Source organism: Eucalyptus grandis, chromosome 4 (assembly GCF_016545825.1).
Source record: "Eucalyptus grandis isolate ANBG69807.140 chromosome 4, ASM1654582v1, whole genome shotgun sequence".
Classification (NCBI taxonomy): Eukaryota; Viridiplantae; Streptophyta; class Magnoliopsida; order Myrtales; family Myrtaceae; genus Eucalyptus; species Eucalyptus grandis.
Window position 1 is genome coordinate 21,902,774 of NC_052615.1, and position 24,834 is coordinate 21,927,607.

The window sequence follows — 24,834 nt, forward strand, 5'->3', positions numbered from 1 at the left end:
CTCCTAGTTTCCCAAAAGGATGTTCAACTTGGTTTCTACCACACGATTAGTGCCTTTAAATGTAAATTTCTTTTCTTTTTTTTTTTTTTTTTTTAAATGTAAATTTTCTTTAGTTGTGCAACACATTAAGAAATTCTATTAAACTTGAGGGAAATAGAGCAAAGACTCTCAAGATAAAAACTCAAGAATTTAATTTGGTCAAAATTTTCTTTTGCTCATATTTTGGTAAAATTTGAAATTCATAAATGACATTGAACAACAAAAACTAAAATATGACGAGTTGTGGACATGATAACGCGTAATACAGTAAATTTAATTATCTTTGAATGTCAACTGAAAATCCCGTGGATCGAACTTGTCGAATACTTCGTAATAATCAGCCCTAAATAATCGATCATTCCCCATGTATTTGCTTCAACATAACTCAATGCGGAGAAGGCAAGTGAAATGCCAATATTATCACTTCTCAATTGAGAAATGACTATTGAACTTTAATGCTATTTTTTAATACTTTCATGGGCAGGAATTAATACAAACTGAAAATTACCAAAGAGATAATGGGAAATGGTTCTTTCTAAGCACATAATGTGAATGAAGTGAGAATTTATTAATTAAAAGCACTAATAAAAGTAGCATGTATGAATTTAATATCAAGGTACTCTTCTTTACCCTAAATTTAAAGATTTTTTTTTTTTTTTTTAAATTCAAACTTGCGGCTCAACTAATCCTCAAGAGTACACAATGAAACGCCCCATCAATGTACATCGGGTAAAGCTCCACATGTTAGCGTGGACTCCAATGTTAATATCAGGAGGTGATGCAGTGATTTTAACACCCTTGAATTCAAGCAATAAACAACTCAACCAATCCAACAATCCTTAAGGGTCAAACTCTGTGTACCTATGTATCGACAGACAGCTTATAGACAGATCGGCAGTGCACCAACTGATGTTAAGAGTAATTACAGAGAAAATGAACCACAGCTTTGCAACATATGTCCCACGTCCCTCTCTTTCCTGACTAAAGTAGCAAGTATCAATATATATGAATACAACCTCAATAAACTCAAAGCGTTCTAATGTTGATTAGCTGCAAAACCTTCGTGAACCTTCATGACCATTTTCTGCCTATCAACTTAGAGATGGTCAGATCTGCACCTCCAAAACCATCCATAACTGCCTTAGCTGATGGAAACTCCGCTCTGGAAGTCAAACTGTGAAGGTGGGGAAAACATAAACATCAGGACAAGCAAAGACAGCTTCGTGGAGAACTCAAAACAAGGTGTGTTTGTGAAAATGCATGTCCCTCTGCGAGCGCCCAGGCATTCATTAGAGAAACTGTCTAGCAATGGACTTAAAATCAAAGAAGCTATGACTCTTTCTTCCATATCAAATTGGAATTCTAACTGATCATTTATGATTATGGAAGAAACCTAACATCAATATTGCACAGCTATTTGCAGCATCAACCTAGTCCTATGGCCCCTTAATTCCTTTGGTTTTAAGCATCCACCACTCCACTACCACAATAAATAGTTTACTTATCTATAATGGCATCTTATGTCTTCCCTAAGAGCCAAAATTCTTTTCTTCGGTCCCAATATTCCAGTAAGAAGTAAATGTCTTTTAAGGGATCAACAGAGCCTAGGAAAAGAGTGAAAACAAACTGCCAAAGGTCTTATCTTTGCAGCCTCACGCATGCCTCATAGAGTTCAGAATCAATTGCTCTAAAAATGTTCTTGAGTACCCATATCTCTAAACTCAATTATTAATTCACCACCATTAGTTCGTGGCAGAAAAAGGTTTTTGTTGATGGCCATTGTTCCAGAAGAAACCAATGAACAGTAGGTAATCATTGTTAAGATAGACCACAGTGTTCACTTCATCTGCATAAATAAGATAAATCTAGCAAGATAGAAGACAAAGGTAAAGATAGATGTATAAATTCAAGCCTTTGGGCACGAGAGAGAGAGAGAGAGAGAGACAGAGAGAGAGAGATCTGCGGTGCGTCAAATGGAGTTGAGTGCTAGTTGAAACACAAGCCAATGAGACTGTCCTGAGTTTATGTGCCCATTAGGCACTCTGAGGGGCATGCACATATGAGAAAGAAGAGCAAAGAATGATATGGTGGAATAAGGGATTGCACTTAATATGTTGGATTAGAATGCTCCCACCATTCTTTTTAGTTAGACAATAAGGATAAGGTGTTACAAACTTCATGATATCAACTGGAGGGACTGAACTGGTAAAGACAAACAAAGAAAGAAGGGGAAAATTGCAAGCTGCTCCTAAAAAGAGTTGCCACAATTTCCTAATGAGTCCAATAAAAGAAAAGACTACTTGTCACTTAAACTTTCACCACGATTTTCAGACTTATGCCCAGGTCATGAAGTTCACATTTGCAGCGTGGAAAAGTCAAGATTCAGTACGGCATTTGGGAATATCTATAAGGTGTTACAAACTTCATGATATCACCTGAAGGACTTAACTGGTAAAGACAAAACACGAAAAAGGGGAAAATTGCAAGCTGCCCCTAAAAAGAATAGCCACAATTTCCTAATGAGCCCAATAAAATAAAGACTACTCATCACTTAAACTTCCACCAGAATTCAAGACACCAGGGTCATGAGGTTCGCATTTGTGATGTGGCAAAGTCAACATTCAGTAGAGTATTCAAAAATATCTGTAATACACTAATAATCACATTGCTTAGAAATATATTTAAGTAAGAGTTAAAATTTAGAAGAATTGAGATTGCACTGAAAATAGTGTTCATGGGTTTAGTAAAATGATAATGTTTATTAAGAATAAGACAATTGATGAAAGGTGACTGGAAAGGCCTATTTATACCCCAGACATAAGAAGATCTCAACCTTGGATTAGACATAAAATTTCTAATCTCAGCCATCCGACCCCATTAAGAGTCACATGCCTATCACATCACTATCTATTAACCATAACCACATATAAGAAATGATTAGATAAAGAAGAAGAGACATTCAAAACTCCTAGATAAAACTATGCTCCTGCATCAGATACACAATGTAGCAAGTGCACAGCAGTGGTTCTATTGGTAGACACATTGGTGCACATATAGAAATCTGAGAAACAGGTGATTACCTGCTCCGTACAACAACACATGGCATACCGATTCTCTCAGCCGCAGCCACACCAGATTGACTTCCTGCTACAAGGATACATCTGCAGACAGGAACCCCATAAATTCGGCACCAGCACGCAATGCAACTACAATCTTCTCTAAGCTGAATCCCAAAGGTGCGACGTAATTAAAAAACAGAAAACCAACCGTCCACACCAATCATTTTGACTCAGTGAAAAATTCCACAGCACTTCAAGTAACTTGAAATTTCCCGAGCTTCCTACATTTGAAGTTTCCTAGCATAGTTCTGTGAAAACTCAGAAATCATGAATGAATACCTTGACTTCTTCACATTAATAAAAGCATATAATAGCAGAGGGTAAGCCCATAACACCCTGGTCAAACTTAGATTTTTGCCAGGACCCAGATAAATCACAAACTGATGGAATACTACTGCATAAAGAGAGTTATTTCTATGTTGAAAACATTTATGCACTTTCTTCACAGATTGACTGATGGAATGCTACTGCATAAATAGAGTAATTTCTAAGTTGGAAACATTTATGCACTTTTTCACAGATTGAAGTAACTTAAAAATTGTACTGCTGCAAATGAGAAAAATGTATCTCCACATTTTGAGCCACAGGAAAGATAAATCAAGAAATTATACCTTCCATCATTATTCATTGGGAAATACAAGCTTGGGAGTAAAAAGGCATGTGCACCGTTTTACCTTTCAGATGAGGTGGTATCAATCTCTACACTCAATTTTAGCATGGAAGCAACCTCCTTTGCGATTCTTTGTTTCTCTGCAGAAGCTGGTCCAAGAAAGAGTCTTTTAGCATCCAGGCTTCTTAACTCTAAGATAAAATAATAGAACATGGTAAAATGCTATCAAAGAGCACAGTAAATTTTTTTTACTTGTTTATAACGAAGATATTTTATTCTCATTGCATGTCGGAATGCTCCCTTCTTATAGGGCTGTCAGTACCTAACCAGCACTCCTAAACAACTGTTAACCATAGCAAACTACTACTAAAGAGACCATCGTTTCCTGAACCATTCAAAATGCTTCAGATATTTTAAGCATAAAATTATAAGCAAAATGAAATATATACATGTTGCAAACTTTACTGCATAAGAAATTCAAAAATGGCAATCTTTATACTTACATCATGCCTATAGATTAATCAAAAGGCTGTTCTTAATTATGTTTCCCATATAGCTAGTCCGCATCAATATAGAAGTTGAAAGGAGAAGGGAAAGACCAAAGTGGATGAAGCTTCCCTTGCACTCGAGTAAATGGCAATTTGCAAAATTGGAGTGCAGACATTTTGTCCATGGTTGGTAATATGAAATACGAGTAAATCAAAATAGTGTAAGTGAAAATGAGGATACTGGCATTTTTTCTCAGGTAACTTTTTATTAAGGTCAACTCTCTTTCTAAATTTACCAGTTGCATCAAAAATTTCCCATTAAAATTAGTAACTTACATTGAAATTTAGCTCAGTGTGGTCAATTACCATTTAGTGCAAGAGTTAACAAATATCTTATTGAGTAAACAAATGTAGATTAAATAGCATTTTGGATTCATCAATTTGAGTGTGAAGCCACTAGATTAACCTACTAAATTGAAGATCAGTAGTTTACTCAATGAAATTCAGCTGAGTCTGATCATTTTCCTTTATCGTTGGTGTTGTATCTGAAAATAAGGCTCTACCTTAGTTGATTGTATGTTGACCTTACATGCATAATTTAAGGATAAAAAAAAAAAAAAAAGAACGCAAGAATTAGCAGAAAATAAATAACAGTAGAACAGACGAAATAAAATGTTGCAAACTAACGGTAAGTGGCAAGTCTACCTGCCTTGGCCACTTCCTTAGCCAGCATCTCATCCAACCCTGAAGACACTCCTTTGCCAAGCACTAGTTGCCCATAGAGACTCTGTTCAACCCTCTGCTGGGCCTACAATCTTGACTTTGGAAAACCTTTCCTGGCCAAGCTTTTCAGCAACTGACCTAAAATTTTGTGTACGAAAGGAATTAAAAGGATCCTTACAAACAGGAATGAATAACGATCAAGTGATTTGGAGCTTGCTAAACATAAGCTAAAACAGAATATGATCAAGTGACTAATTGTTACAGCATCTTTAATGGACTTTCCACATGAAGATATGATATTTCTTTATTTTATCTAGATCACATTGTGATTTCCGGACTATAGATCATTTCCATCAGCCAACAAAAGTAAATCTTGCACAAGATTATGCTCAAGCCTGAGAGAACATGTGGCATAAAACATTTCCAAAGAAAATTAATTTCTCATTACAGAAGTGCAATGACAAAGAATGCATTAGCACAGAAGAAATTCTGAAAAGCACCACAAGAGAAGATCAAAATCTTCCACAATCTAAGAAAGCATGATTACGTGAACACAATGAATAAGAAAACAAAGGTTGACAGCACTGCTGATGTAATCATTCCTATCACAAATTTTGTTTATCTAAAGATTTTTGGTAGACTAAAAAGCTTGCTAAAACCTTCCAAAAAAGTCAATTAGAAACAGCATCTCACTTCTACTGATAAAAGAATAAAAAAAAAAAATCAGCAAATCGACACTAAAGTTTTTAATGGCAATTTTATGATTTTCACAATCTTCCATGGAACCCCACAAAAATTGTCAGCAAAGGAAGACTGAAGGTTTCTAATTTTTAACATTAATACGAGTGAAATTATGATACAGGAAGTCCTTGCACTTTTTTCTCAATGTTTGATGTGGTCTCTGGATTTTTCTTTTTCAATCTAGTCCTTACAATCTGAAAATTGGCTCAATTTTGTCCTCTTAAATTATCAGATGGAGTTAGCTGACATGGATGATGGTGCCATTAATATGCACATGTTAGCATGCACACACTCTGATGTGTCGTCCCATGTCACACTCCTCTCTCTCCACAAAAATAAATAAATAACTAACACCAGCAAACCATGACCGCTGGTGCTGCCACCACCAAACTCACTTAGGAAGCCGCCAAACTTGGCGTTGCCATGGCTGGCACCACTGCCACTAGCACCCTAAACTTGGTCACCATTCATACTACCAATTAACACGACCTGCTCCTAATTACCTCCTCCGAAGAAGCAAGAAACATGATTTTGGGGAAAACTAAGAAAATAAGATCTCCACAGACAGTGAAAGGGAACAGCCCACGCTGTAGAACTCCCTAATTGCCCTCAAAACACAAATTCTAACTAAGAAATCCATACTCAAATTCACATGTAAGTTCTCGAAGGTTTCAAAGCCGAAGCATTGCGAGGATTGAGAAAATTTGTAGTTAAAATTCCTTTCTTTAGGTCTAGATTATAGTTGCTAAGCTGAGAAGCTGTCTAAAGTATAGTTTCTTTAAGGTCAAATTGTCAAGCTCAAAGTTGATTTTCACCCGAGAGAGGGCAATAAGGATGGTGATTACAGAGAGAGTATCGATCCAAAGCTTACATTGATTATTTGAGAGAGGGCGGTGCAGTGGGATAACTTCAACCAAGAAGACAAAGGTGGTAAGGTCTGCATCGGTGGAGGAAGAAGGAAAAACAAAAAAAAAAAAAAAAAGAAGAAGAAGAAAAGCAAAAAGGCTGAGTTAACAAAGGGCTAATTCCAAAAAATAAAGTACCAACTTTAGGTCAAAAAGAACAAATTTGACTCAAAAACTTTTTGTCTTGTAAAAATCGCAAACTTTAGGTTGAGAGACAAATCTCGCCCAAACTTTTTTTTGGTCTCATAAAAAAGCACAAATTTAGGTCAAGTGATAATTCTGACCCCAATTTTTTTTTGTCTCATAAAAAATCACAAACTTTCACCCTTATCCCAAATTTAACCCCTACCTTTAACTCTTTACTTGAAGTTAACCTTGTTTTAGGAAAAATGGTTCTAGTGGTGAGCTTGGCAAATCTTGTCTATAGTGTCTCTTGATGGATAGTGGTTTACAGCTTCATATTATGACAAAACCACAAAGTCTGGCCAAAGAAATTAACTTGAGATTTTTGACTTGCTAGTGAAGTGTAGAGTTGATAAACAGCTTCACCATTACTCTCAAGTCAGGCTCAAACAACAAGACAATGTAGTGTTTTTAAATCTAGCCAGCAAGTGCACATGGATTTATTGCTAAGGACAATCAATGAATCTAAATTAAGGGGGCCCAGATTTGGGATTTAAATGAAAGTTTGCAATTTTTTTTCAAGACAAGAAAAAAGTTAAGTAAAATTGTCACTCGACCCTAAAATTTATGCTTTTACATGATAAAAGTTTTGACCAAATTTATCACTTGACCTAAAGTTGGTGCTTTTTTACGTAAAAAAAAAAAAAAAATTGGACCAGATTTATTACTTGACGTAAAGTTGGTGTTCTTTTATGAGACAAAAAGAAAGTTCGGTCATATTTGTCATTCGACCTAAAAGTTGATGCTTTTTCTTTTGGGAATTAGCTTGTTAAAAAAAGGGTGACATGGCACTCACATACATTATTTTGGTCCAATCACTGCTGAGTTGGCAATCCATGTAAAACAAAATACATGCAACCTTATGCTCAAACTAACAGAAGGATAACATTAAGCTGATTTTAAAAATTAAAGGACCATATTGGAAAATAAAATGTTCAAAGACAATAGAATAAAGAGAAAAAGTTCATGGACTTGCTGCATTATCACCCCCAATACATGTCAAGAACTGTATTATGTGAGTTAGCAATGCCAGAATGCTGCAAGGCCTAGATGGTTGTACTGTGGATAAATCATTTCCTATCACTGCAGAAGCATTATGATACTTGGTCAGTTTATGCATGTCCTCACCACTCCTTACAATGCACAGCTAAACTATCTAGGTAAAAGAAGTTAACAGCTGTGTGCTCAAGGATGAGCAATTGAATATGGGTCAGGTGAGCCTGGTCAGTGAGTGTACTCAGCACTTATCCCGCTTCTACCGTATGCAGTCATGATGAGCACAGTATACCTTCATCCCATGCATTATCAATAAAACTGCAAAATAAATTGGCGCGAATGCTTAATATTTAGGCAAAAGTAGAGAGCAATAATTTTGCAACATATGTACTGCATAATAGTTTGCACAAAGAATAATGAGATACTTAAAAGAAAATAAGCAATTTCAGATTGTTGAAAATTCAAGGCATTTTTACCAAAAAGAACAAAAAGATTCAAGGCATGTTTGCAGCTGTGTAAGGGTTTTTTAGTTAGAAAGAGGATCGATTTTTAATGAAATGTTCTCTCCAGTTATAAAACATAGTTCCATCCATGTGTTACTCGTGGTATAGTAGCCCTTCATGATTTAGGAGCTTGGAGCAACATGATATCAAGACCACTTTTCTGCATGGCATCTTTGAGAAAAACAATCTATGTCTCATCTTGAGGATTCATTGTAGAGGATATGAAGCTCATATTTGTAGGTTGAAATGTTCTTTGTTAGTCTGGGCAATTTTAACAATGGTACAAAGGTTTGATAACTTGTTGAGTTAAAAGTGCGCATGATAGCTATGTACAATAAAAGATTGCGTGATGATTTATTTATTTATTTTTATTATATGTGAATGACATGCTTATTGTAGCAAAGAACATATTAGAGATACAAAATTTGAAAAGGCAACTAAATAGGAATTTGAGATAAAAGATCTTGAAGCTGCCAAGAAATTCTAGGTATACATTAAAGGCAGATAGACAGATTGGGAAGTTATACCTTCACGTATAGAATATTGAGAAAGTGCTTGAGCACTTTGGCATAAAGAGTGCCAAATCGTTAGTACTCCTTCGGTGTCTCATTTAGGCTTTTAGTTTCTTTGTCGTCTAAAACTAAAGAAAAGGAAGATGAGATGTCTTGAGTTCCATATTAGAATATTGGTGGATAGTCCTATGTAATGCTATGATTTGCACTCGTCCAAATATTTCAAGGTGTTGTTAGTGGTGAAAATGTATGACACATCTGGATAAAGCTTACTAGCAAGCTGTGAAATGAATTTGTAGATCTGGATAACCTTAGATGTGGGTTTGGTCTTTGATAGAAGTTGTGATATAGGACATTTGGTTGTTGGCTTCATTGATTCTGACTATGCAAGCGATATTGACAAAGGAAGATCTTTGACAGGTTATGTTTTTATGCTTGGTAGTTCTGCGGTTGGTTGGAGAGCAATTTTGTAGGACAAAGTTGCTTTGTCTACTACCAAAGTAGAATACATGGCAACAACGAAGTAGTAAAGGAAGCTCTTTGCTGAAGTGTTTGATTGCAAATTTGGGGTAAAGCTGGAGGAAGCTTCCATTATCTTTTGCATAATTGAAGTGCAATCTAGTTTATCAAAAATATGATGTATCACGAGAGGATAAAACATATCGACATCCATCATCATCACTTTGTGGATATCACTTTGTGCGTGATGAAATTGCTTTAGGATATAGTTACGACAAAAAATGCCTAATGGATAACTAAATAGATATGTTAATCAAATTCAGTTCTTTTGACTAAGTTCAAGAATTGCTTCAACTTGATTGGCATTTTCACCATTTGAATTGCTTAACTGTATGTTGGTGACATTTCATCTCTTGTTTCCTACTTAAGTACACTCACTTTAGGCTTAGGAGTGTATCGTCGACTCACCATTTTGGGGGGTGGTCTTGTGGGGTCACTTTAGTGGTGAGGTAGAGAAGTCTTGTCGCATTTGGCACAATGCTCCTTGGACGAAGTTAAGGGTGGAGGATTTGCTGAGTTTTTGACTTTCAAATTAGATATAATGGTATTTTTAGAACCATGCACCTACTATAAAAGGAAAAAGTGTTTAATAATATTCTATAACCCAAGCCCATATTATTTCCCTTTCGTTTTTTTTCTTATCTTCTTGTTAGATCTTTTTGATTTTGTGGTTCTACCAAGTAGCTTTAAAGCTTTTTAGATCGTACTCATACTCTTTATTGAAGATAGTGAAACCCCTCTCCTCTTAATTTTTTTCATTTTGGATTTTCCACGTAAATCTTGTGTCTCGTGTGATTTCGATTTTCTTTTCATCCTTTACTACTCGTGATTTGATTGGTGCATCTTCTGGCCTTTTTCATAACAAGCATGAACCAGCATTTTTAGACATGTGTATTAGGCCTTGACTTATTATGCATGCTATTAGGACTTCAGCACAAGGTAACTGATCCTTTCTTCCTAGAAAAGAAAAATAACAGTAATCCATTCCAACAAGCGCCAACAATTTGCAGGACACGTTCCAAACTAAAGTACTTCTTTGTATGAAACTTTAAACAATACAACAACATATGAAGCATGTAAGTGGACCAATACGTCAGTAGTTAAAACCCAAAACTTAGGCCTTGTTTGATATAACCGTACCATAAATAGTCAAAATTCCATCGTTGACTTTTAAGTGTTGACAACCTTAAGTCAAATATGGAACAGAGAGAGTTGTGCGCTGATGCCTTAACATCAAATATCGTATGTTATTTTTTTCTCCCTTGCCAAACAAGCAATTGCGGAAACTGTAGGTAAGTTTTAGTAATACAATCAATAATATGTTGTGTCCTTTCTTCTTCTTTTTTTCAGCAAAAGAATTAGAAACCCTTGTATATTTAAACAAAATCAGTGAATTTTTCAGAGAATTGAATCTTCTGTATCAAGAAAAGTTAGTATTGCCAAGTGAGCTTAATAATTTTCAGTGCTAAATATTTGTAAAGGATATTAGATGCTGAGGACAATAAGGTCCTGTTTGATGACTATCGTTATTGAAAATAAAAAATCAAGCACTTGATAAACACTTAGCAAGATTAAGCACGTTTCATAAAACTAACTAATTTCGATATGAAAGATTGATTCAAGTCAGAAATCCGCTAAATGTGTTAAGTAAGGAATGGAACTTCTCTATTCCCAATTATGTTGCTAAAAATCTACCAAGTATATTCCAAGTTCTACATTTAAGTGAAACAAATAATATTTATTATTCGATCTTCATTTATTATCAAACGATTCTTTATTCCCATTAGCACTCAAGGTTGTCAACAAAGATGATTTAGTGCTTGAATATTCAAAATTTGGAACAATTTCATCAGCCAAGCCCCAAGATGCCTTTATGAAAGTTTTGTTGAGTTTGTGCGGATACGAGTTATGGACTTTCCTAGGGGTAAAAGAAATATCCAAATAAAGAACCAATAGGGTACCAAACAGTCTATATACACAATTTAGTTAAGATAGCTTGGTGTGGAGAATTATGTTCAATTGCCACAACCATGTTAATTAGGAGAAACCAGATAAAGATAGCTTGGTATGAGTTGAACTTTTAAACTTGTAGCATTGGACTACTTTTAATAAGTACTGAAAGGCCCAAATGTTTAAGAGTCTTTTATAAATTTTTACACCAAATATTCAAAAGTACCTAAAGCTTTGACTCTTTCAGAAACATATCTGGAACTTTAAATCTTGTCCCCCAGGAGAAATCAAACTTATTCACTGGTAAATGTAACCTCTGTTAGCTGGTTGCTAAGGTGGTAGGGTGGGGATAAAATGGCTGGCCAGATTGGACCTATATTCTAGAAAGAATTAATGGAAGAAAAGTTGAGAGAGAGGGGGGTAGCAGAGGAATGGAAGTCAATAAGTATCCTCTTATTTATAAAGATGGAACAAACAGTGATGTGAGACAATCTATTTTGGATTGATTCAGATCATGGAATATTGTTTTTGAGCTATGAACAGTTCTCGTGAACAGTAATGTGAGTTGGCTAATCTGTGAATGATGGAAAATGAATGTGATTTCACATCAAGAGGATGTAAGCTTCATGCTTGCAGTTTAAAGCATTGAACAATTCAAAGCGAAGAAATACTGAAGCTTTTGTTTAATGATTGATTGATACACCATAAATTAAACGGAAAATTTCAAAAATGACCCAAGTGGACTTTGTTTCAAATAAGGACCTAAAGTGGCCTTAGTTGTTTCAAATAAGGCCTGGCTTTGGTTGTTTCAAATAAGGGCCTGAAGTGGCTTTGGTTGTTTCAAATAAAGACTCGACTCGCCGATCGCCAACTCTAAATTTTCCAACGGTCAAGGGTATTTTGTCATTTTGCATTTCACCTTCTTTTTTATTTTTTTATTTTTGGTTCTTCTTCCTCCTCTTCGCCGATGGTCGACCGGCCACGGTGATGCCCACAGAGGGCTAAGGAGGGTCGCCCCGTCGGCGAGGGCCACCCACGCTTGCCACAAGTGACAGCCTCGCTGAGCGTGGTGACCCTCACCCGGCGAGGGCCAACTCACGAATGGCCCCCTGGCAAGGGTCACCATACCCAGTGAGGCCATCCCTTGCCCAACCCTTTGTGGGCATTGCTGGCCGGCTGGCCACCGCAGGAAGAACCAGCCAAAAAATGGAAAAAAAGAAAAAAATGACAAAAATGACAAATGACGAAAATACCCTTGATCGCTAAAAGATGTGGTCCTTATTGAAACAACATAGCCACTCGTGCTCTTATTTGAAATAAGCATGACCACTTTAGGTCATCATTTGAAATAACATCAACTTTAGACCCTTATTTAAGACAATGAAAGCACTTAAGGTCCTTATTTAAAACAAGGTCCACTTCGAGCCCTTATTTGAGAAAAAAGAGGGTACTTCGTGTCCCTTTTGGAATTTTCTCTAAATTAAAGGAAGAGCATACTTATTGACTCTAGTAGTCCCTATTCCCCATAGGAAATTCCTAAATAAGAAACCTAAGAAATTTCATATCTTAAAAACTAGGAAACATGCATTCCATTTAAAGGGAGACATAATATCCCACAAATTAGGAAAGAGAATATTCTATTCTAATAAATAGGACACATAATATCTTAATGAGACTAAATGACTTTGAGCACTTACAAGATTCTTAATCTAATAAGCAAAATAAATTAGATTATCACCTAAAACTAAATCTCCACTTGGCAAGCCTTTAGTATCGTTGCCAAAGTTCTCCATCAAACAGCCATGTCTTTATGGCATTTCAACAAGGCTTTTGTGCAGAAGATACATTTGGTGATTTATGGACCAAAATTATTTTTAAGGAGAGGTTATGCAAAGCTATATGGAAAACTTTTTGTTGCGCTACTGGCGTTGTGTTGGCACCTATGGAGTGAGTCTGTGGTGCTGGATTAGTGAACACTAGGATGATTTTTCGAGGGATGTTAATTTTTCTCATATGAGAGAGATTGTGCCTTAATTGAGCAGCCTAAATTCAAAAGAAAACTCTTCTCTGCGACACCACAGCCAGAAGAATGTCAAAGCTTGCCATGGTGTCTATAAACCACAAGTGATGCCAGCGACCACAAAGGTGACAAGGCATGAACTTGCATGGTGGCTATAAACCACAAGTGATACCAACGACCACAAAGGTGACAAAGGATGAACTTGCTGATGATAATTGCAATTTTGATGATATTCATGAATAATGGTTATATAAGGATGGCGATTTTGATGAAACATATGGATGGCCTTCTCTAGCTTGGCACTTCATTAGGCCTACTTTCTTTTTGTGATTGATCAGCCTTCTATTGATTAAATTGGACAGCCTAGCTTCTGTTAGTGATTGATTTTTCAATGTACAATGCTCATGATCTTCAGTTATCATCTTATAGCATCTATTTTGAAATATCATAAAAATGTTACCCACTTAATTTGACTTAATTGCTTAGTCAAAATATTTAGAGATTCATGATCCTTAGATACGGAGAATTCTCCAGAGTTACTTTACAAATCTAGTAAAATTTTATAATTTGACATTGCAAGAACCTCACTGATTCTAGGTAAAACAGCAAGTTTGACGACCTAGCATCTAGAAAGTTTGCTTCACCAAACTTACAAAGAATCGAGAAATATTTAAGTCCTATTGATTTTCTTTCTATAACAAAAAGTAACAGAACCTTTTCAATTTCCACAACTACAAAATTTAAAGACCAATCAAAAATAATATCTCTAATTGAAAGGACAGCCATGTCTATAGAGATACATTGAACAAGCTGTGAGAAAAATGGCAATTTTGAGCGACTATCACAAAAAGACAAGTGATAAAAAAGAAGCTTTTCCGTATCAAACACATAAAAGAAATTATATGCTCAGAAAAAGCAGATAACTTACTGGCATATTGTTAAATGGAAGAACTTACTCTTGAATTCCAGGTCGCAAAGGTAAATCTTTGGACATCATAAGTTCATCCATCGCATGTTTCTGCAGCAACCAGCTAGGATGATAAATATCTTATAAGACAGTTATCTATGTGTAAGGAAGAAGAAAAAATCCCACCAGAATAATGTAATAAATGAAGTACATCAAATGGAATAGACAATGACAGCAAAGTCAGGCTACAGTCCTGACAAAATGCAGAGCAATGAGCAAATACACACGGTTGCTCATCACAAAGAGAGAATTTCTACCAACGAATTTCACAAAAATGCAAGGCATCTTAGCCTTTCATAAGTAGCATTCATCACAAAATATATTCATATTGAAACTAGCAACGGCGAAGCAGAAATCATCGCTGGTGCAGGAACAGCAGAGGGCAAGTAATGGCGAGCGCTGCCACAATGCCAAGGTGAAGTCAGGCTCGGCAGAGGAAAACCGGCTGTAGGAGGCGTCGGTGCGAGCTTGCTGGTGCAGAGGTGTGCGGTGGAGGGGGCTGAGGCGTTGGGCGGTCGTCGGCTTCAAACGGCGTTGATGGTGCAGAACAGATGGGCTCGCGGAAGGGGAGCGCGCGAGCGAGCGACGGCAGCGGCAGGTCACGGGTCGTCGGGCAGAGCGATGGTAGGCGATGAATCCGGTTATTGGCATTGGGGCGTTGGCACGGCAGTGATGCGGTGGTGCACAGCGCTTGCAACAAGGCCGGCGATGGGGCTGCTCCACGGATGAAGATGAACAGGTTTGCTTTCTTTCCTTTTTTATTATTTTTTTCGCTAAATTCCCCACATCTTCTCGCACGTCACTTCTTCTCTGTCTTCTCAAAATGCTGCTCCACAGCTTTTCTTTTGACTTCTTCTTCTTTTTAAACTTTCGATGGCCCTCAAAGAACTCTCTACCCTTCTGATTTTCTTCGACGAAGACAGAGAGGCCCCCACACTTTTTGTTTCTTTTCTTTTCTATTTTTTTCTTGACGAAAGATGATGAGGAGTTTCCCCTAAACGACAGAATTTTGCTCTAAATTTTTCGAATTTCTTCCCTAAACCGAAGCCTCGGCTTCTCTAGTTTATAGAGGAACAACTCCCGTTCATTTTTGCAGGTGAAGATTTCCTAACATACTTGCACATATTATCAAACCACTTAATTCAGAAAATGGCTCCAAAATCAAACAACTAATTTTTTTTTTTTTTTTAATTTTGAAAATGAGAATATATTTTCAACAAGAAAGATTTTCAAAACCGAATTTTATTTAATTTATTATTTTCTAAAATATTATGTGTCAACAGTCACTATATGATTAATTAATAATTGTGAAATCTTCCGTCGTTGTGGGATCAATTATGTTCTGAGTAAGGAATGAAAGAAATGATTTTGAAACTTTTCTTGTTAAGAAATTAATTAATTCCTTATGATTTTTAAATATAATTAATGTGGTTACTTAACCAATGTGTTTACAAGAGTCAATTGATCATGTCCGTTTATATTAAAGATGAGATTACACAAAATTTTACACAGAAACAACCATTGAAGCCTATTTTATCAGGCTCTGCACTATATATAGATATTAGATATTAGTTTAAGAAGTCATTCTTTTATTAATTCAAAACTTTGCGAAACGTCCTCTAAGTGACGAAACACTTCCAATGCCTGTACATAATAGGATAAGAGAAGCTTATGCGCATATAATGGCGCCTGGGTTTATATTGTCTGTGATTATACAATAAACAGTATCAATGGTAGTCCTTATATAAGAAGAAAATGAGGGGAGATATTGTCAGCTATTCCAAGTTCGACTACTCAAGGATTAAAGTTTAATATGGTCGCAAGGCGTGCGCCTCCTAATTTACATTGGTAAGCTCGACGTCTACCGCTCTCTGACGGCACCCTTCCTCTACACGATCGTGGAAGTCCTTGCTCATTGGTCAAGACGTCGTTGTTTTGGCTGGAGTCGCTCGACAGAATTTGAGGGAATGAGTGTTTCTAAAGTTTCAACAGCTGCAATCTCATTGCCGCCATCATTCATAACTCCATCCCTAAATCTGCCCTTCCTAAAAAGTATGGGAATTGGCATCTCTTTGGTAAATCTTCTTCCTAATTCAACAGTCTTCTCCCACAACGAACCCGAAGAACTTGTTACTTCCTGCCAATTTCTTTTAATGAACATAACCATGAAAATGAGGAGAGCAGAATCACCCAGCAGCTCCAGCAATCAGAAATAGACCCCAAACTGTCAAGGCCCTAGGCTGTCGGATGAAACCGAGGAATTTGAATTCTGGCAGTTGGTTTTGGATGTAACTTTCACGCATTTTCAATTTCTGTCGTTTGAAGCCCTTCATCACATTTAGGATTGCTCGCGAGAAATATCAGGTACCAGTGGAGACCCTTTAGGGAAAACCTGGAAACCGAAAAGAGCTGAACATGAGATTTTTTTTTCAATCAAAGTATTAATTACTAAACTAACAATTGCAAATTTGGAGGGTTTCCTCTTTTAGCTAGAATTGAGGATCGAGGACTGTACAAAGCCAAATCCAGCAGTTTGAATGCTGGAATCATGGTATATTTGTTGCAATATTCTAAAAGTATAAGTTTCGTAGGGCATTTCATGGAATGCTGCTGCAATTCCGCCTTTGCACTTCCATTGAAAGATAGCGCATCACATTCTTCAGAGACCGATAAGATATAAGTCTTGAATCATCGAGATTTCATTTGCTTTAGCATTCCATAAGCAAAAAGAGCCATGTTGGTAACCCATGTTTTTCCACTTTTTAGGAGTTGATCCACATCAGTCACAGTTGGTTGAAGATTTTGCACCACCAAGAGCTCAAGCTTGCCGTATAACTTTGCGTTAGTATAAGTACCACAAAAACCCACACAATCACAACAAATCGTGCTAAGTTGCTAAGCACTTTCTCCCCTGCAATCCAAATTAAGGCTAACTACATAAATTCTCCTACAAAAATATGTGAATTTCAATGTTTGATTTATCTATTAAAGTGAAAGGTGATTACTTTGTGCAAAGACCACGGTTGAAAGGAGAACCAAAAGCTGTGCCAACTTGATGCGTGGCTGGACCCTGAAGTCTTCGTTAATCCGATGTTCAAGCGTCCATACAACCAATGCTATAAACAAAAAGAAGCATACAGTGGGAGTTGTCAAAGGCCCCAAGTGAGTGGCTTTTAAGAAAACCCAAGCCTTCTTGCTTGTGTTGTCCTTTTGTATGGCACGAGCATTGCACCCCCGATTCGGTGTATGGTAAGGTGAAATCCACATACAATTATCTGTTTGCTATGATTGTTGTATCACCCACCACTGCATCATAATTATGTTTCAACAAAAGGAACGGAAAATGTTTTCTTTGTCAACAACATTATAGCATAGTAATTTTCAATATGTATTCCAACAAAATGAAGCACTGCAATGAGCTCACCTGGTAAAATACTTGATCGATCATGTCATTGTAACTACCGGCACTACTTCCATTAGGCGAGGCAAATGGAATAAGGTCATAAACCACGGAATAAAGCAATTTTCTATGACGGCTTGAAAGATGTCAATACAATAGCCAGTGACTTGGGATGTGTTTGTGCTAGGATCTCGAGTCACCTTCACGAATTGATTAAAACCATTCTTCACGGAACTAAGATTTTCAACCTCTTTCCATTTGTGGGAATCTCCCAACCCTTAGGAACAGAGGTTGAATCTCCTGGCCATATTATTGATTTGAGATTACTTTTCAAGTGGAATATTTGCTTGTGTTGACTTAACTCAAATCTCTTTGCAGCCCATTGTCTAGCGTCCAAACCCAATCCCTCTTGCTGCATTTCCATTGATATTGACAATCTGAACGCTGATGATTCTAGTTGCCCATCAACTAGGCCAAAATTTCCAGCAAGGCCGGTAAATGTCGTAGTGGCTAGTTCTTGGAGTAGTTTATTACCATTTGAGATATCCCAATATTGTCGAGTTTTGTCGCACCTGTTGAAGCCTTCAACATCTGGAAGGTAGAATTGGCCGCACCCATTTCCTCGACAGCCATTGCTAGAGCCCGAGCAGCGTCATAAGCCCTATACCCGAAAATATTCAACGTAGGATTAAGGATGGATGGATTGTCTTGTTGGAATTTCATCTTCCATGGACCAGAAATTGTGCAGGTTTGGCGTATCTGGGATATAGTCTTTATGCCTAGTACTCCTTGCATCGAGCTAGCGACAACAGATGAATCCACAGAACTTAATAGGTCAGTGATTCCATTAGTCCCAGATCCCACATAACCTTCGCTCATCATTCCACCTCTTTGCTTTGGCCAACAGTCGAGAACCTTGAGGGCAGGTAACGCATGTGCACGATGAACACCACGTTTGCATCATCATTAACTGTAGAGTTCCTGTAGTGATTTGATCGTCCGTGGCCGAAGGAGAAATAAGACTCCTATAGGAAACTCGCGTGACGACTTGTTCCAAAGCATCTGCAAGAGAAGGTATGATGCCTTCTCCAAATTGATTGTCCACATATATGAGGACCAATTCTTCCAGCCAAAAGCTTGGATGACCGCACTTATGGCATTCACTTGGGACCAGTCATTTTGTGTGGCTCTAATGAAGTAAGGACTCCGAATCGAACTGAGGGATGGACTAGTAGCAGAGAAAGAGATGATGGGCACATGAGACTTGTTTCAGGTCAATGATGAAGTCTGCTTGCAAGGGAAGCTTCAGGGCCTATTATGGCTTGGACTTGCTTATTCTTTATCAAATCGAGTGCTGCAAGGGTGAACCAGAAAGACGGTGTAACAATACGGCAGATTATGGAAATTCGTATTGGGAAAGGCATAAAATCGATCAGAAAAGTCAATGAAAACTTGATGCAGTATTATAGCAGTAGAAATATATAAGAAAAAGGAAAATAGGAGTTTGAAGTTGTCAAAGAAATTGTAGTTGATATTATTTAAAGATACAATCCTTTGACCGTATTGTAGGCATTTGGTTGTCGCCTTTAGAACAAAATAAAAAAATAAAAAATAAAAAAGTGCATAAATTGGCTCAGAACGATTAAGTTGATTCTTCTCTATTGATGAGTTGACTCTCTCTACCTCATGGCATAAAAAAATTGCACTCTAGAATCCAAGCCTCACATTTCAATTCTATGGCTTTTGTGAAATCAGACCTTTTTTATGCTGTATTATATATGGATTCTCTCAACATTCATATTAAACAGCTTTCATGTCTCAAAAATTATTTGATCGATCTTGAAACTAAAATATTTTTTTATTTCTCTATTAATAATACAACTTCTATAGAATTAATTAATCAACGCTCAACTAAGCATGACTCGTTATTATAATATTTGGTTCAAAGAAATAATTGGCACAATCATGTAGAGATATCTACCCCATCAATAATCTCCCAAAAAGAATTTGAAACCGTCTCTATCAATCGTCCATTCTAAAATGACTACTTTCTAATTTGAAAGGCAAAATAGTCTTATGCACTTTTCCGAAAAAATGTTGGTATGTAACGTGCATCTTTCCGAGACATTTGTAACAAGATTCATTTATCATTTACATGCAAACATAACTTTGTAGAGTTATGCTACATTTATAGCAGGTCAAGAGTCTTGAGAGAGCTACATATTCATCAAAAGTCGTACAAAAATAAACAGAAGAGTTAAGACCCCATAAAAACACGTTCAAATTTTGACTTCAACTCGATCAATTCTATCCAAGTCGCCTTCTTTTGGCTGGTGGCTTACCTGCCAGTGGTCCATTGGCGATTTTCATAATGACTTAAACAACGACAGTCTTTTGTTTGAGGATCGTTTTTTAATGATCCTATTCACAAAACAATAATCTTTCGGTAATGTTAGGGACAGCTAAATGATTTGGCAATAAGAACTTATTTTCAAAGTAGATGATGATTGGCCCGGTTTAATTCAAGAACGACATTTTTCAAAACAAGTTCTAAGATACATCTTTCGTTATCTACATTTCTTTGCATATTATCTTGTCACGGGGCAAAGTAATCTTTATATATTCTCCACGCGAAAAGGCTTAAAAAAATTTGTGGAATTCGTCGAAAGACAAAAATAGTTTTTTCCTTTTTAACTTATGGAGCGAAACATCATCCTTTTGGACATTTCGACTTTGTCATTCGTAGAAGTTCAGTAGTACTATTTCAAAGGTGCTGCACCCCCAAAACACAAAACCCCATGAAAAAAGTTATAGCAGATTAGAGATTTTCGATTTGTTTCCATTGTATCATAGCAATATCATTTCCGGTTTTAGCTTTCTGAAAGGTATACTCCAAGGAAGGAATAAATAAATTAAATTGTTCCACGGTCAAATGTTACGCTCGGAGACTATGAATCCTCTCAAGCTAAGCGGTCAAGCCCCATCACCCAATATGACTGCAAGACTCGGGGATTATATTGACATATTTCTAACTTTGAGACCCTCCTCATTCCCATTGTGAAAGAGATCGAATGGAATCTTAAGTACCAACTTGATGTTATCTTTGATTTACAACCGACTTGAAAATAATGCTCAGAAGATTTAACTGAGAACTCTTTTGAAATTTCATATAAATAGAATCTGAAATGTCCATGTTATTGGCAAAATGCGTCATTACGAACATTAATTGGTTTTTATCTTGCATAATACACAAATAGTTGCATAAAATACTTTATCCTCTACGACAGGATGTGTATTAAACCAAAACCAAACCACTTCCAAGTTCAAACAGAGATTAAACCCATAAATATTCGGTAAAAAAGAAAGATTAATCAAACAAACTTCCACACGATCAATAGAAGTACAAAAAAAAATCCAAAAAGTGATGCCGTCATATAATTCTGGACGAGCAGCATGAGCAGTTAGTGCATTAGCGAGAGAGAGAGAGAGAGAGAGAGAGAACCTGCAGCAGCAGCAGCAACCTCATCTTGTTTGGAATCTCTAACGTTGAGGACGAGCCTGGTCTTGTAGGACGGGTTTGAACTATAAAAGTCAGAGAGAGACATTTTAATGCAGCTCAATCCATCTTACCCACCCACTTCTCCAGATCAAGTACCACCCCAACGTTCACCGGGATCGTTGTTGCATTGTTGCTGTTACTGCTTTGCGCCACAGCGACCAAGCGGCCCTTCACAGAAGGTCGTGAGGATTGCGAAAAAGGAGAGAGTCATAAAGAGGAGCTTTTTCAGCATCGAAGGAAATTCTTGCTGGAAACATTGGAAGTGTCTTACGAAAAGGCAAGTGTGAAGAGAGGAGAAAGAGAAAGATACTCTGAGGACATGCTGACGCTGAAGATGTATTTATATTGTGGTAGAGCTTTGAAAAGTAAGAGATGCATTGACAGCTTCCATTCAAGGATTGCTCGACGTGGGCGGGACCCATCTGGGATAGCTCGACCTCCGGCGGTACCAACACTTCATCTTTTCTTTTTTCCCAGCTATTATTTAGTATAAAGAATATCATAAATTCTTTAACCCCAAGATATAAGATTCAATGTAGAAATCTAATGAGCTCACCAAATTGGTATTACAGGCCCAGCAGAACCTTCTAAATAAATAATTTAGGGCCTCCTTACGAGTTTCGTCATATTGGACGCTCCAGAAAATCTTTAGGACCCACTTTTGATATAAAACCAGTAAACCCTTGTCTCATATAGCTAGTAAGAACATATAGATCAAGCTCATTTAGATCGTTGATCATGTTGGTCCCAAGGTATGACCCAAATAATTAATGTTTCAGTGATATTGGTGGAGATGATTTACAGCCATTCAATAGCTTCTCCTTAGAGAAAAATATATTGCATGGTCAATAGAACATGCAAACTAAGTTCATCTAGACCTTGGTCACATGACTTTTGTGTTTTCAAACCAATTAATTAATAAATCATATAACATTATAACATATTATGTACCAATTGTGCAATAACTATTTTTTATCTTGGGGATAAAGTGTGACATGTATACACCTATAGGTAAGCCTAAGAATTCCCACATGAGACGGTCTAGTTTGCTGTTTGCTCTGTCTTATTTTTCTGAACCCCAGAGAAAGGTCATTGTTTGCGGGAGTAGGACATCTTTGATTAAACGTAGAAATTTGTCTTTATCACCTCGTTTACCTTGACCAATTCAACGATAAAACCACACACGGCCATTTCAACCCTCATGATTAATTACTCCCCCACCGACCGACGCAAACCTGCTTGAATTCAATCATCAAGTCCCCAGAGACCAGTCATACGGTAGATTCAATTGGTACGTCAAGTTGTACTTTTTTATAACTCAACACACTACTCAAGCTGAAGTTGAAGAGATAACTCGGATACATCGTATTGAATGGAAACCTTTGAGCTTAGAAAAAGAAACAAAAAGTAAAAAATTCGAAAGCAGATGACGAAGTAGGTCTAGATCCAAACTTTATCACCTAATTACTCCGAGAATCACTAAGAATGAAACCCACGTATGATTGTGGCAACAACATAGTAAGCTTGTCCGAATCTTAGTGCAGATTAAGGAATTTTACTGCTACTACTATAATAATAATAATAATAATAATAATAATAATAATAATAATAATAATAATAATCATCATCATCATCATCATCATCGTTATTGTTGTTGTTATTTTGCTATTATTATTATTATTAGTATTTATTATTTTATTACTACTATCATCATCATCAGTAAAATTGGTTTCTATTGCATGTTGAGTGATATTTGAGAGTTTCAAGAAATTGCGTGTGCATTAAGTCAAACCTATTGACTTGGATTTCTCCCAATATTGTAATTGCTATATTGAGAATTGCGTTGTTCCGTATCCACCTAGCTTGGTAGGAACACAGACGGAGCCATTGATGACCAAAATGCAACCATTGATTGGGTACGCTGCAAGCTAGGGTATTATGTCAACATATTTTGAGTGTATGTATGTGCGCGCGCGTACAATTTTGTATTTATAGATATATATATATATCTATATAATATAACATTGACCCAGCAATTAATTCACAAATTATATAAAAAAAATCATAAAGAGTGAAAACTTAATTTAGGAGAAGCTAAATAATTGGCCTCTTGGCTTTAGATACAAATCAGTAGAATAAGATTCTTAATATATTTAGAAGGAGAGCTTAATCGTATCTAAATGTGATGGATGGTGACGAGTGCGGATTCTCTCTATCGATTAACTCATTTTGCATGTGAAAGCACCAGGTCATTACTTGCGAAGGAGTTTTTTGTTTATATCATTATTAGCCTTTGGTAAGCAGTATAATTATATGATTAAATAATGACTTAGAAATTAATTAGCTCTAGTCAAATAGCTCTGTTCATATGCGGAGGCATTAACTGATTCTTAATGTACCATCCAATCTCGTCCATTGGATTCTATCTTAATTATTAAACAGGAAATTTTGTCGAATGGGCCAATTGTACGAGTCATGTGGTAGACAACTAGAAAAATTTTCACGGGAAAATCTGTATCTTTTATGGAACTCAACAAGAATATTGAGTCCGAACAACAACTATCTAGTTGATACAATAGTCAAAGTCATATGATGGCTGTTATAGACTGGATGAATATTTAGAAACTAGTCCAAACTTTCTGGCTTTCACAGGTTTCCTTTTCATTTCGTTGTCCACATGCTTGAGTAGTATAAATAAAATAATAGTAAAAAAAATGAAGAATAGAAAAACATAGTGCCCGTGATTCGCGGGAATGTTCTAGGCCGTTTGATTTGGGGTTCTACACCACAAATCGCATCCCCATCACAGTCAACACTGTTACAGCCTAATTTTAGATCTAACTAGTATTATAACGGCCTACTGACATGCATGATTTTTTTTTTGTCAGTCCTACTTATTCCTACTCTACACTCACGCTCAGACTTTTGCCATACATCTTGCAGGGCATGGGAGTCGAAACCCACTCCTGAAATTTACGCGTCCCCATCCCATCCCCCCGAAAATGTGGAGATTTGAACCCCTCATCCCCCCTTCCATGTTGGAAGGACGGCCATTGGGACAAATCCCGGTGGTTACCGACATGCATGATTACTAGCGACATTTTGGCAGCACGGCAATGTATCATATAACTCAAGATCTTATTTCAACATTATAATGGTCTTGGAACATGCGTTTTTTTTTTTTAACTATTTGAATAGGCAACATAATGGCGTAGCGTAGGCTTTCAAGCTTAACTTTTGCATTCCAAGGGCTTAAGAAATTGTGGTAAGTCTACTCAAATGGCAACATAATGACGTATTCTATATGTTATGATTCTAGATAGACATTACGATGTCTTGGCATGCATTTCTATTGAAAAATGAAAACAAGGATTGAAACTTATCTAAAAGCGCGAGAAGTTTCGGTACAGAAGAACACGCGAACACCAGGGAATCACGAGGACCGAACTCAATTTGAGAGAATTTCAAGGGCAAAAGGATGAGGAGAGACTCACCATCGCTGAAGATAAGGCATGGCTGCCTTGAGATGAGGGCAGGCACACTTTGTGTCGACATGTGCCCGCCTCGTCTCGAGGCCGGCATGCCTCGGTCAAGGCTCAC

The 24,834-nt window shown here is 36.8% G+C and overlaps 1 pseudogene; it reads right to left on the reverse strand.

Moving 5' to 3' along the window:
• Positions 1-815: 815 nt before the first annotated feature.
• Positions 816-18,557, reverse strand: LOC120292560 (annotated as a pseudogene).
• Positions 18,558-24,834: the final 6,277 nt, after the last annotated feature.